Consider the following 11570-nt stretch of genomic DNA (forward strand, 5'->3'; position numbering starts at 1 on the left):
TCCTGTGTCAGACTCCCAGGTACTAGGATTACAGGTGTACACCACCATATCTTTTATTTTTATCTTGAAATAGAGTATCATTAAGTTGCTGAGAGTCTCACTACATTGCTGAGGCTGGTCCTGAACCTGCAGTCCCCCTGTCTCAGCTTCCCAAGTATTGGGATTATAGGTGTGAGCTACCACATCTGGCATGAGGAACATTATTTAATCTTTACCAAAGAAATAGGTTCACAACAGGACAGAGACTCAATGCCATCATTCTGAATATTACTTCTTACAAGTCAATCATCTAGATCAGTGGTCCTCAACCATATGACTAGTCTAGTGAACTGTTTTGATTGTTACCAATGGGAGTGCTACTGGCACTTAGTGGTTGAGGCCAGTAATGCAGCTAAACATGTTATAATCCCCCCCTCTCCCCGAAAATTGCTCCTTCAAAAGTCAAGGGTTGGGCGGGCTGTGGTGGTGAACCTCTTTAATCCCAGTACTTGGGAGGCTGTAATGAATCGCAGCTTTGAGGACAGTCTCAGAAACGTAGTGAGGCTATCATCAACTTAGTGAGACCCTGTTTCCAAATATACATAAAATAGGGCTTGTGGGGGGGTAGCCTAGAAGTGGAATTCCTCTGGGTTCCATCCCCAGTCCCTCCTGCTCCAACACACACACACACACACACACACACACACACACACATACACACACACACACACACACGTGTCAGGGATTAGTCTTGGCAGAGTAAAATGGGGAAGTGGGTCCAAATCTAGAATAAAGGTGAGAAATTCTTACTTCTGATCTTATACCTTTTCTTTGATTCTTTTCCCTTAGAATGCTGGGCAGAAGCTATTTATTTGAGGATTTGAACTCGTTGGAATTGTATTGTTTTATCATTTCCATGACTATGGTTGTTCAAGCCGGGGCGATACCTACTGTGGGTTTTTCCATCTGCTACATTCCCTGTTTTATAACTACCCATATTACTATCTCTAACTCACTTAAGTCTTGCTCTTATTTTCTGCTTCAGTGCCTGGGACATTTAAAAACCCTTAAGACTATCTGTTTCTCTTCCACTTAATCCAGTGAGTACAATAATTTTTTCAGGGAGAAAAGAGTGAAAATAAACTTTGTTTTACCATCACATCACAAATCAAACTCCCTATTCTCTCCTCTTGATGTCTGTTAATATAACTGTGACCAGATCACATTTTCTGTTGAATACTAAAACCACCAAAGTAAAATTGCTATTTTGTACACTATCCCTTCCCACATCAAATATGATGCTGCTGTATCTATTTCTTGTCAAGATTTTCTTTTTTTTTTATTCCTTTACAAGGAGAGAGTTGTTTGATGACCTGTGAGTTTTCTTTTAGCTCTCCAAATGCATCATTACATATAATTTTTCAACATTTAATTGTGTTTAGGCTTTCATTAATTTTTTCTGTGAATGTGTGTGTGTGTGTGTGTGTGTGTGTGTGTGTGTGTGTGTGTGTGTTTGACATCAATAGATATGCTGAGCTGAGGCCTAATACCATTTACAAAAATATTTACTATGAGCTCTGTAGTGGCAAAGGCTCTGCATCCCAAAAGGCTATTTACCAGAAAGGTCACAAAACAAACCTCAGGGTTTCCCCGTGTGCACGGACCCCATTGCAAGACTGATATCCTCCTCCAGGGACATGGGAAGGAAGCTGCAGCTCTGGCCACTTACTAAGGGCACAGAGTACTGCTCTAAGGTAGGGGTCACTCTCTGTGCAGGACTGGCTGTTTTTAATTCTTTTGGAACTAGGGATTGAACCTAGGAATAGTCGACCTTCAAGCTACATTCCCAGCCCATGGTGATAGGCTGTTGAAAGATGTGGCGGATCCCCCTGGTGCACAGATATACATGGAGATCCATTATAGATGGTATGGATGTCTTTATTCGTGGGGAGTCAGCCACCAGCGGGGGGCTGTTGGGGGAGAGCCCGTCTCTCTGTCTCTCTGAACTCGCTTCTCTCTGATCGAGAGACCTGGTCCCCTCTCGAAATCACCGGGCTCTGCCTCCTAGCTTCCGGCCCCGTCCCCTGCAGGCAGGGGCTCGAACCTTTTAGCTTTAGTCACCTGTTCCCGGCCAGGTGCCTGCAGACGGCTTGCCCGATAGATCCTGGAGTGTGTGATGGAGTGTGTGTGGGGTCTTGGCGTTGCAGCTTGAGTCACTGAACAGGCCACACTTGAAATTACTACTGGAGTTTTCAATTCCTGAGCCAATAATTTCCTTTCCTTATTTAAGAAAACATAGCTTTTGGGGCTCACTTGCCATAGGATGTGTCCTAATGGAAATAATGGCACACAGTGCACACAAGATGCAGTTTTCTAAAACACCATCCTTTCTTTTCATTCCTTCTGAGTTTATTAGGTCCTAGTTCAGACTCTCATTATTGCTTGCCTAAATTATTAAAATAAACATTCAGCTTTGAAGCCTCCATTTCCAAACCATAAAATGGGTAGCAAGAGTACTGTCCCGTCCTTGTGGGTGTTGTGAAGCTGATGAAGATCAGGCGCATCCATCTCCTTGTGTATTTATCACAGAGCAAGTACTCGGGAACAGTTTCTCCTTTTCCAGTGTTTTCCTTTTCCCCAGGAATGCCTTGTCAGCTTCCCGTCGGATCCTGCCCGGCTTCTTCAAGGAACTCACTCCACTGAGTACGAGTGAGATTCCCGTGCATGGCTTTCAAGGTCCCATGCCCTCTAGCCAGCGCTCTGCGGCTCCTGAATTCTGTGAAGTAGTTGCTGTTCTGGGGCCGGCTGGGCATTCTGGTGTCTTTAACCATGGTACCCTTCGAGTTGGGTACTTTCTTTTCTTTCTGGGCTTCTCAGAAAGTGTTCAGTATGTATGTTGCATCCTTTGCGAAGCCCTCTGAGATCTCCACACCTAACTTCTATATTGTCCACACTATGCTTATACTTCTATCCTGGTATAATCCTCTGAGCTCCACTCCTAGCACTTTATTTTATTTTATTTTATTTTTTATCAGTAATGGGATGGAACCCAGAAGCATTTTTTTTTTTTTTGGTGGTACTGGGGTGGAACCCAGAGGCTTTCTACCTCCAGGCTATACTCCCAGACCCATTTTATATTTTATTTGGAAACAGGGTCTCACTAAGTTGCTGAGAGCCTCACCAAGTAGCTGAGGCTGGCTTCGAACCTGTGCGATCCTCCTGTCTCAGCCTCCCAAGTGCGGGGATTACAAGCATGTGCCACCACGCCCGGCTCCTTTATTCATTATTTTGAAACAGAGTCTCACAGAGTTGTGAAGGGCCTCATTAAGTAGTAGCTGAGGCTATCCTTGAACCGCGATCCTCCTGTTTCAGCCTCTCAAATGCTAGGATTACAAGCGTGTGCCACAATGCTCGGCCATTTTTTTTGTTGTGTTTTTGAAACAGGGTTTCTCTAGGTTGTTGAGGATCTCACTAAATTGCTGAGGCTGGTCTTGAAACTGTGATTCTCCTGTCTCAGCCTCCCAACTACTGAGGATTTACAGGTGTGCGCCATCATGCCCAGGTTTAATTAATTTTTTGGAACAGGGTCTCTCTAAGTTGCTGAGGCTGGCCTTAAATTTACACTCCTCCTGTCTCAGGCTCATAAGAACTGGGATTGCAGGCATTTGCCACCATCCCTGGCTCTGCCTCTTTTAACAGATGATTCACAGAATGTCTCCATACTAGGCTGTGGGTTCTGTGATGGTAGAAGTTGCTTCTATTTCTCCTTTGCGTTTCTCAAAGACATTGTATAATGTGAGGAGCCCAGGCTGCTGCGACTCATGATATTGCCCCCTTAGGTACCTCCTGCTTCCCACCCACTTGAAGTCATCTTTGGTTCTGAACTGTATACCCAGGCTTCCTTGGATCAATTCCTGCTCTCAATTTTCCGGGATAATAGCTCTTCCCTCTGTTATGATCTGAGTGCTAAAGGCTTGACCCCATTGTGGCAGTGTTCAGAGGGGGCCTTAGGGATTGGATCATGAAGCTCCAGACCTCACAAATGGATTAATCCTTCTATGGATTTGTAACTTTATGGGCTATTGGCAGGTGAAAGGAATTGTAGGAGGTGAGCCTAGTTCTTTGGAGACACACCTTTGGAGGGTGAATTATCCCTGTCCCTTGCCCTCTCTCTGCTTCCCAGCTGCAGCCCTGTGCCACTATGTGATGCCCGTCTTGAAACCATGTGCTCATGCACTGAAATCGGGAGCCAAAATAAGCCTTTTATTGAGGTGGAGGTGTAGCTCAGTGGTAGAGGGCTTGTCTAGCATGCACCAGGTCCTGGGTTTAATTCCCAGCACTGCAAAAACAACAACAAAAAAAAACCAACAACAAAAACCCAAACCCTCAACCTTTTGTCCTTTAAATTGACCCTCTCAGGTGTTTAGTCACATATCATGCAATGGTTTGGATTTAGAACGTACCCCCAGCCCTCATAGAAACAAGGTAGCAAGGTTGGAAGTGGGGCTTGGTTGCTAAGCTTGAGTCCCTGGGTTGGCCTTGGGGATTGTGTTACTTTCCTCCTCCCCCTGCCCTCTCTCTGCTTCCGTGATATGAGGACAAGGCCCTGCTCTCTCCCTCTCTTGCTTTCTGCAGCCATGCCCTGAGCTCTACACACCTGCCCAACATGGACTGAAGCTCTAAATCTCCAAAAACTGTAAGCAAATAAATCTTCCTTCCTCTAAGTTGTGCGTGGTCAGGCCGATCAGATCTAGCAGTGAGAATGTTGACAGAGACACACGGCAACAAAAGCTAATACACTTGTTATCCATCCTTGTTTGCTCACTTTTTCATTTCCTATGTATTCAGTGAGTGCTACCTAGGTGTATTCAGTGAGTGCTACCTAGGTGTATTCAGTGAGTGCTACCTAGGTGTATTCAGTGAGTGCTATCTAGGGGAGGAATGGGTGGAATAGTCTCTGCTTGCATGAAATGCTTATTCTGGCTGGAGGAGGACTGTGTGTGTGGGGGGTAGCAACCAGGTAAACAAATATGTGAACAAGAAAATTCAGAGTCTGATAAACTGAGGGAAATAAGTGGGTCGACATGACAGAGAGCATGTGGTTGGGACAGACAGGACTTGAGAGGTGACTGAGGCTCCTGCCCTCATGGTAACTTGCTGGTGTGCCTGCTCTTCCTGCTTACCCCAGGGCCTGTCCTCCTCTCTTGCCTACTAGTTATATGACACCACCTATGCAGCCACAGGAATGCTCTCTTTGAAGTGGGAGCATTTTTTTTTTTTTTTGGCGGGTCTGGGGATGTAACCCAGGGGCATTCAACCTCCGAGCTACATCCCCCTGCCCTATTTTATATTATTTATTTTGAAACAGGGTCTCACTGAGTTGCAGGGGGCCTTACTAAGTAGCTGAGGCTGTCCGAGAACTGCAGTCTCAGTCTCCCGAATGCTGGGATTACAAGCATGTGCCACCACGCCTGGCTCTGGGAGCATCCATTTGATATGGTTGGCATACTGCTGAGATCTGAGTAAAGTCTCTAAAGAGGTGTAGTGCTTAGGACTTGTGATAAGCTAAACTTTCGCTTCCCCCCAAAACCCCCATTTTTTTCCAAAATTTTGTGGAAAAGAAAAGGAAGAAATCGCACTTAAAATTCTATTATTGAATAGACAGAAGTCGAGCAGGGAATGGCGGCTCATGCCTAATCCCAGTATGTGGGTGGCTGGGACAAGGGGATCGCAGGTTCAAAGATAGTGTACACCAACTCAGACAGGCCCTGTTTCAAAATAAAAAATAACATAGCTGGGGATGTAGCTCAGAGGTATAATGTTTCTGAGTTCAATCCCTGGTAATAAAACAAAACAAAAAACACAAACAAACAAACAAACAAACAAACAAAAAAACCCACTCTTCATACTTTTTTCTGCTGCTATGTGTTCTGCTTTGATAATGATCTTGATAATTTGTAAATTGCTTTCCTAGTTTTGATTTTTTCCTATATCTCATTTCTTTCCTCCACCGTGGCTGGTGTGTGCTTTGAAATCTGGTTTATTTGGAAAGATCTTGGTTATCCCTACTCTGAGCAATGGCAGCATTAGGGACCAAGAACACAATAGGCTTTACTTCACTCTATAAAATGACAGTTTTTTCATTTTCTTTTTTTTTTTTCTCGCAGTACTGGGGATTGAACCCAGGGGTGCTCTACCACTGAACTACATTCCCAGCCTTTAAAAAAATATTGTTTGCCGGGCGTGGTGGCACATGCTTGTAGTCCCCGGGCTTGGGAGGCGGAGACAGGAGGATCGCACAGGTTTGAAGCCAGTCTCGCTAGTTTAAGAGACCCTGTTTTCAAATAAAAATATAAAATAGGTCTGGGAGTGTAGCCTGGAGGTAGAAGGGCTTCCAGGAACCCCAGTACCATATATATATATTTTCGTACTGGGGATTAGATTCAGGGGCATTCTACCTCTGAGTTACCAGTTTCCATCCCTTTGTCATTTTTTGTTTTGAAATAGGGTCTCACTATGTTCTTGAGAGTCTCGCCTTGTGGCTGAGGCTTTTCTTGAACCTGCAATCCTCCTGTGTTAGCCTCTCAAGTTCTGGGATTACAGGTATGCACTACCACGCCCAGCTCCTAGCCCTTTTTAATTTTTTTTGAGACAGTGTCTCATTAAAGTGCCTGCACTGGTCTCAAATTTCTCATCTTGCCTCAGGCTCCCTAGTAGCTAGGGTTATAGATATGTACCCCTACGCCTAGCTAGATAACAGATTTAAGGCTAGAAGGCCCTATGTAATGGCATATAAATGTTGGGGTGCCATTATTTAAAGCCTAAGAAATAGGATAGCCTTTTATTTAAAGCTGAAGCTTCTTTGAGAAATAACTTTATATTAAGCAGTGTAAGGCAATTTCTTGTTAAAATCAGGTATACCATAAATAATATTTTATTGAATGATAGGGAAAATTTGAACTATCAAAATAAAAAACTCAAAGGTCACTGTTGTTTTCATTACTTCCTTAAATCATTGGCATTTCATAATCACTTTGCGTCCACAAGTATTAAGCGCTCATGAAATCACATGCATCCTAACACAAGGTGTTTCCACACAAATTCATTTATTCATACAAGTTACAGTGACTCGCTTGTTTTAGTGTCTAGGATTCAACCTTTGCAACATGTCTAGTGCTTGCTTTGGGATAATTCTGAAAGCAATTCTGTAATAAGGTTTGTGCTTCAGCATAGAATATAGATATGCAATTATTAGAAGTTTAAAAATATGATTTTGCAAATTACTTATCCTCACTTGCTAATTTGTTATCTGTGCTAAGTGGAGATGGAGACAATTTAATGAAGACAATTTACTATAGACTTTAGCAAAAAAAAAAATTTGCTTCTGGAGCATCACAAATGATAGACTCTCAGAAATAAAAAGGACACAGAAAGGTCATCTGGCGTGTCCTCCTTCATTCAGATAGGTTTGCACTTCTCATTACAGTGGGGCGAGAATCTATCCTAATTCTGAAGACATCCTGGGCAGAGGATCTCACCAGCCCTCTCGTTATCACTAATGTGAAACATCCATCACCCGTGGAAAATTTCTCTGAAGGACACCTAATTTCCTCAGACTGGAGTTTATTCCCATTTCTTTTAAATGAGTGTTCATGGACCACAAAAGATTTCTGTTAACCAACCACTTTAGAGGGATAGGATTGACAGAGATAGTAACACCTTTAAAGCTCTTTCAATAGCTTCTGACATATAATGGGGTCCTAAAGTACATCAGCTGCCAATGTAATAGTTGTCATGATCATTATTACAGAGAGACACATCCGGTTCATGTCCACCTGGTATAAAGAAACATTTGAGTAATTTGGGGACCAGCAGCTCTGACTACCCGGTGGCAGAGTGATGATTTGGGCGTTGTATGCTGAGGCTGCATGCTGGACCAGTGGGAGGAGTGAATGGTCGCTGGTTGGCATGGGTGCGAGCAGGGGACATTGAAGGGGTGGTGCACTTTGTGTCGACCTTCGCCATTCCCACGATGTTGACAGTAAGCTCTTTGAGGCAGGGATCTCATCTTACGAGTTTGGGGTCCCTAGAGCTTACTCGGCACAGAAAGAGACAGTATGTATTGAATTAATGAATGTTGATTATTTTTCAGAAATCACTCAACAAAATATTTGTTATCATGCGGGTGTGGTGGTGCACGCTTGTAATCCCCGCGCTTGGGAGGCAGAGACAGGAGGATCGCGCAGGTTCGAAGCCAGCCGCGCTGGCTTACGAGACCCTGTTTCCAAATAAAAATAAGTATAAAAAATAGGTCTGGGAGTGTAACCCGAGGCAGAAGTGTTTCCAGAAACCCCAGTACCACATATATATATATATTTGTTATCATTCGAATGTTATTCCTGTCTTCTCTTTTTGTGGTATGACCGAACAAATTGTCCTTGAACATCTTGCTGCTTCTCAGACCAACCCTTTCCTCTTCGCTTTTCTTCCCCTTCTCTTTTATTTGGCCCGCGAGGTGACAGTCATCCATCCACCTCTGAAGGTGCTTCAAGTTCATCCAAGCTATCTGTGAGTCACAGAGGCCGGAAGTCAGCCCTGCGTATGCAACGACCTTGAGTCTTTTGACAAGTTCTGATATTTCATGCTTTGTCCTGATGCTCTGCTTCTGGGTATCACACCGGTGTCTAAGGTATGATATCCAGGAATGATAAAGCTCAAAGTAATCGGGGGGTGGTGGTGCCACAACCTTTCAGCCTTCATGCAACATTTGCTCCCCATCAGGGCCACTGAGCACCTTCCAAGTTGAGCTCTGAAGTGCTCGCCAGGGCACGTGGTGATCTCTAGCTCTCAGAAGAGGTCAGCAGTGTCACCGGGCTGAGGAAAGCAAACCTGGGGATGGAGTGAGGCATGAGCTCAGTTTGCGCTCCAGCACTCTCTGCCGTTCTGCAACCATCTGAGTCACTCTGTTAAACCCATCTGTTTACATGAGGTTGAATATGGGAGAAGGTGGAGAAGGGAGGAAGAAAACTCTTTTTTTAGTTCTCCTGAGTAGATGCCGTGCTATTATTCCCCCTCCCGCCTCCATCGTTTTTTGTTTCCCAGAGCATGCACTGTAGGATTATTTTTCTAAGGTGGAGGGAAGAGGAAAAATAGAGTGGATTGGAGCATAGATAAGGGACCAGACCTTGCAGTGAAAATTTTGTCCTCTGCCAGGCCAACTGGAGGAAGATCTTCTTTTGTCCCTTTTCTGTTAGGTTAGATGGAATTCTAGGGATGGTTGACTTCTCCCAATTTTTTTTTCTCTTTGCATGTTTTTTTTTTTTCACCTACATTTTCAGAGAAGGAGGATTCAGGAGATGAATGTGGTGGGGAGAATAGAGAAGCTTACCTGGGAGATTGGTATTTCCTTACGTGAACACACTGCCCTTCCCAGTGGGGCATCGTGTCAATCTTTAGTCACAACTGAAGAGTGTGGGCTCAATAGGCTTGCTGGGGATCCCTCTTAGGACTGTTAGTCCAGAGCAGAAGGGCTCTTGCAGACTGAGTGAGCAGGAGGCTTCTTGTCCAATTCTCAGAATCCAGGACTAAATCACTCTGCATTGCCAGTTCCAACCTCTTATGTCTGTAAAAACACATCTTCTATGTGCTTCTTCCTCTTTCTAATGAAATGACAAACATGGTGGCATTTGCTGATGCATCCTGGCCTCTCTCCTTTGAGGAAAGTGTGAGATAATATCTGAGCCTGGCAAGCACCAGGATCATGGAGGAAGGTGTCATCAAGCCCAAGGCCAGCCCTTCCCCTCTGTCCTCAGTGCAGGAGTCAGCTTAGAGAGACCAGGCCTTCTGCACTCACATTTCTGTCAGGGTACAAAGTTATTGACTGTATTTTACTTAATGCTTATAGCCATCTCATATTAATTTAACAGGTGCCAGGTGTCTTTGGTAAAAAGAGCAGGGACTCTTGATGTAGAGAGCTGCAGTTTATCAAAGTATCATCCTTGGTATGTTTGGACTATTAAGCAATGGTCTTTAAGGCAAAGACTATAATGTGTGCCTCCGGGGCTCTATTAATAAGCAAATAAGGCACTTTTCTTTAACTAAAAGGAGGCATAGCAAAGCAATGGCCAGGATGGCCTAGATGGTCAGGTGCTCAACTTCTGTAGCCAGGTTCAAATTCTGTCTTTTCTGGCTGTGTTACTTTAAGCAAATTATTTAACTTCTCGGCACTTTAACTTTCTCTCTTGTAAAATGGGGACAATATAATATTAGCATGATGAGACTTAAATGAGCAAATAAAAATTTAGGATTTGGTACACAGTGAGTGCTATATGGAAGTGTAGTGTGTTAAGTAAATAAGCCTCTCTTCTCATGATCTGATGGCCTCTGGCCTTGGAGAATCTGAATCCCTGGGCAGTCTTATCATTCACCTCACTGGTCAAGTAGGCCTGGGTGTACAATGTGTGGCCCTAATGCAGAATGAAAACCCAGGGACTCTTCTTCAAAAGCTATGAAGAGCTGGGCATGGTGGTGCACGCTTGTAATCCCAGCATTCGGGAGGCTGAGACCTGGAGGATCGCGGTTCGCGGACAGTCTCAGCTACTTAGTGAGGTCCTCTGCAACTCAGTGAGACTGGTTTCAAAATAAAGAATAAAAAATAGGGCAGGGGGTATAGCTCGGAGGTAGAATGCCCCTGGGTTCCATCCCCAGACCCGCAAAAAAAAAAAAAAAAAAAAAGCTATGAAGAATTTCAAGATGGCAACACATGGCAGTAGTTTGAGTGTAGGGCTCTGTAGATGTCTACACTTTTATGCAAGTCACAGCTTGCCCACATATGAAACTGGCACTGGGGTTGGAGTTGCGGCTTGATCGAATTGCAGGACGTCCTGAATTGGTTTCAGGAACGACAGTGGGAGACTACTTCAAAGCTCTTTAATTAACTCATCCTGGAGTTTTGGCATGGCGGTTTGCATTGAATGTTTCAAAAAATATAAACCAAGTGACATATATCTGTCGACTGTCTGAAAAGATTTTTTTTTTTTTTTGAAAAAGGAGAGTACACTTTTTCTTTTCTTTGAATGGCAATGGATCCAACTTTTATCCCCAACCCCTCCTACCCCAGACTTGGCAGTTTTATCCTACTCTTCCTCCAAAAGCCACCTGCCTAAAGAGTCAGCAATGAGGTGTCAGGAAACCATGGGCTGTCAGGAGGCACCATGGATGTAGTGCTTAATGTTGAGGCGGCTTCATGCAGAGAACTGGAATGACACAGATGATTCATTTACACATTTATTTTCTATCTCACTTATTTTACCAGACTGAAATGGAGAACAATGCCAGCAGTTTTATAGACATTTTGACATAAAATAAACAAGTATTTTGATGTCGAACAATTGTACAGACTACTACATGCATATAAGTATGCTGACTGGTACAGAAATATTGAGTTGATCAGCAAAACTATTAATACAAAATCACATTTTCTTCTTATGGAATAAAAATGCAGCAGCTATGGGGACACTGATACACACACCATTAAATGGGAGAGAAGGGCACTGTGTTAATGGTACAGGATGGACAGCCGAACAAACATG

This window comes from Muscardinus avellanarius (genome assembly GCF_963383645.1).
Source record: "Muscardinus avellanarius genome assembly, chromosome: 4".
NCBI lineage: Eukaryota > Metazoa > Chordata > Mammalia > Rodentia > Gliridae > Muscardinus > Muscardinus avellanarius.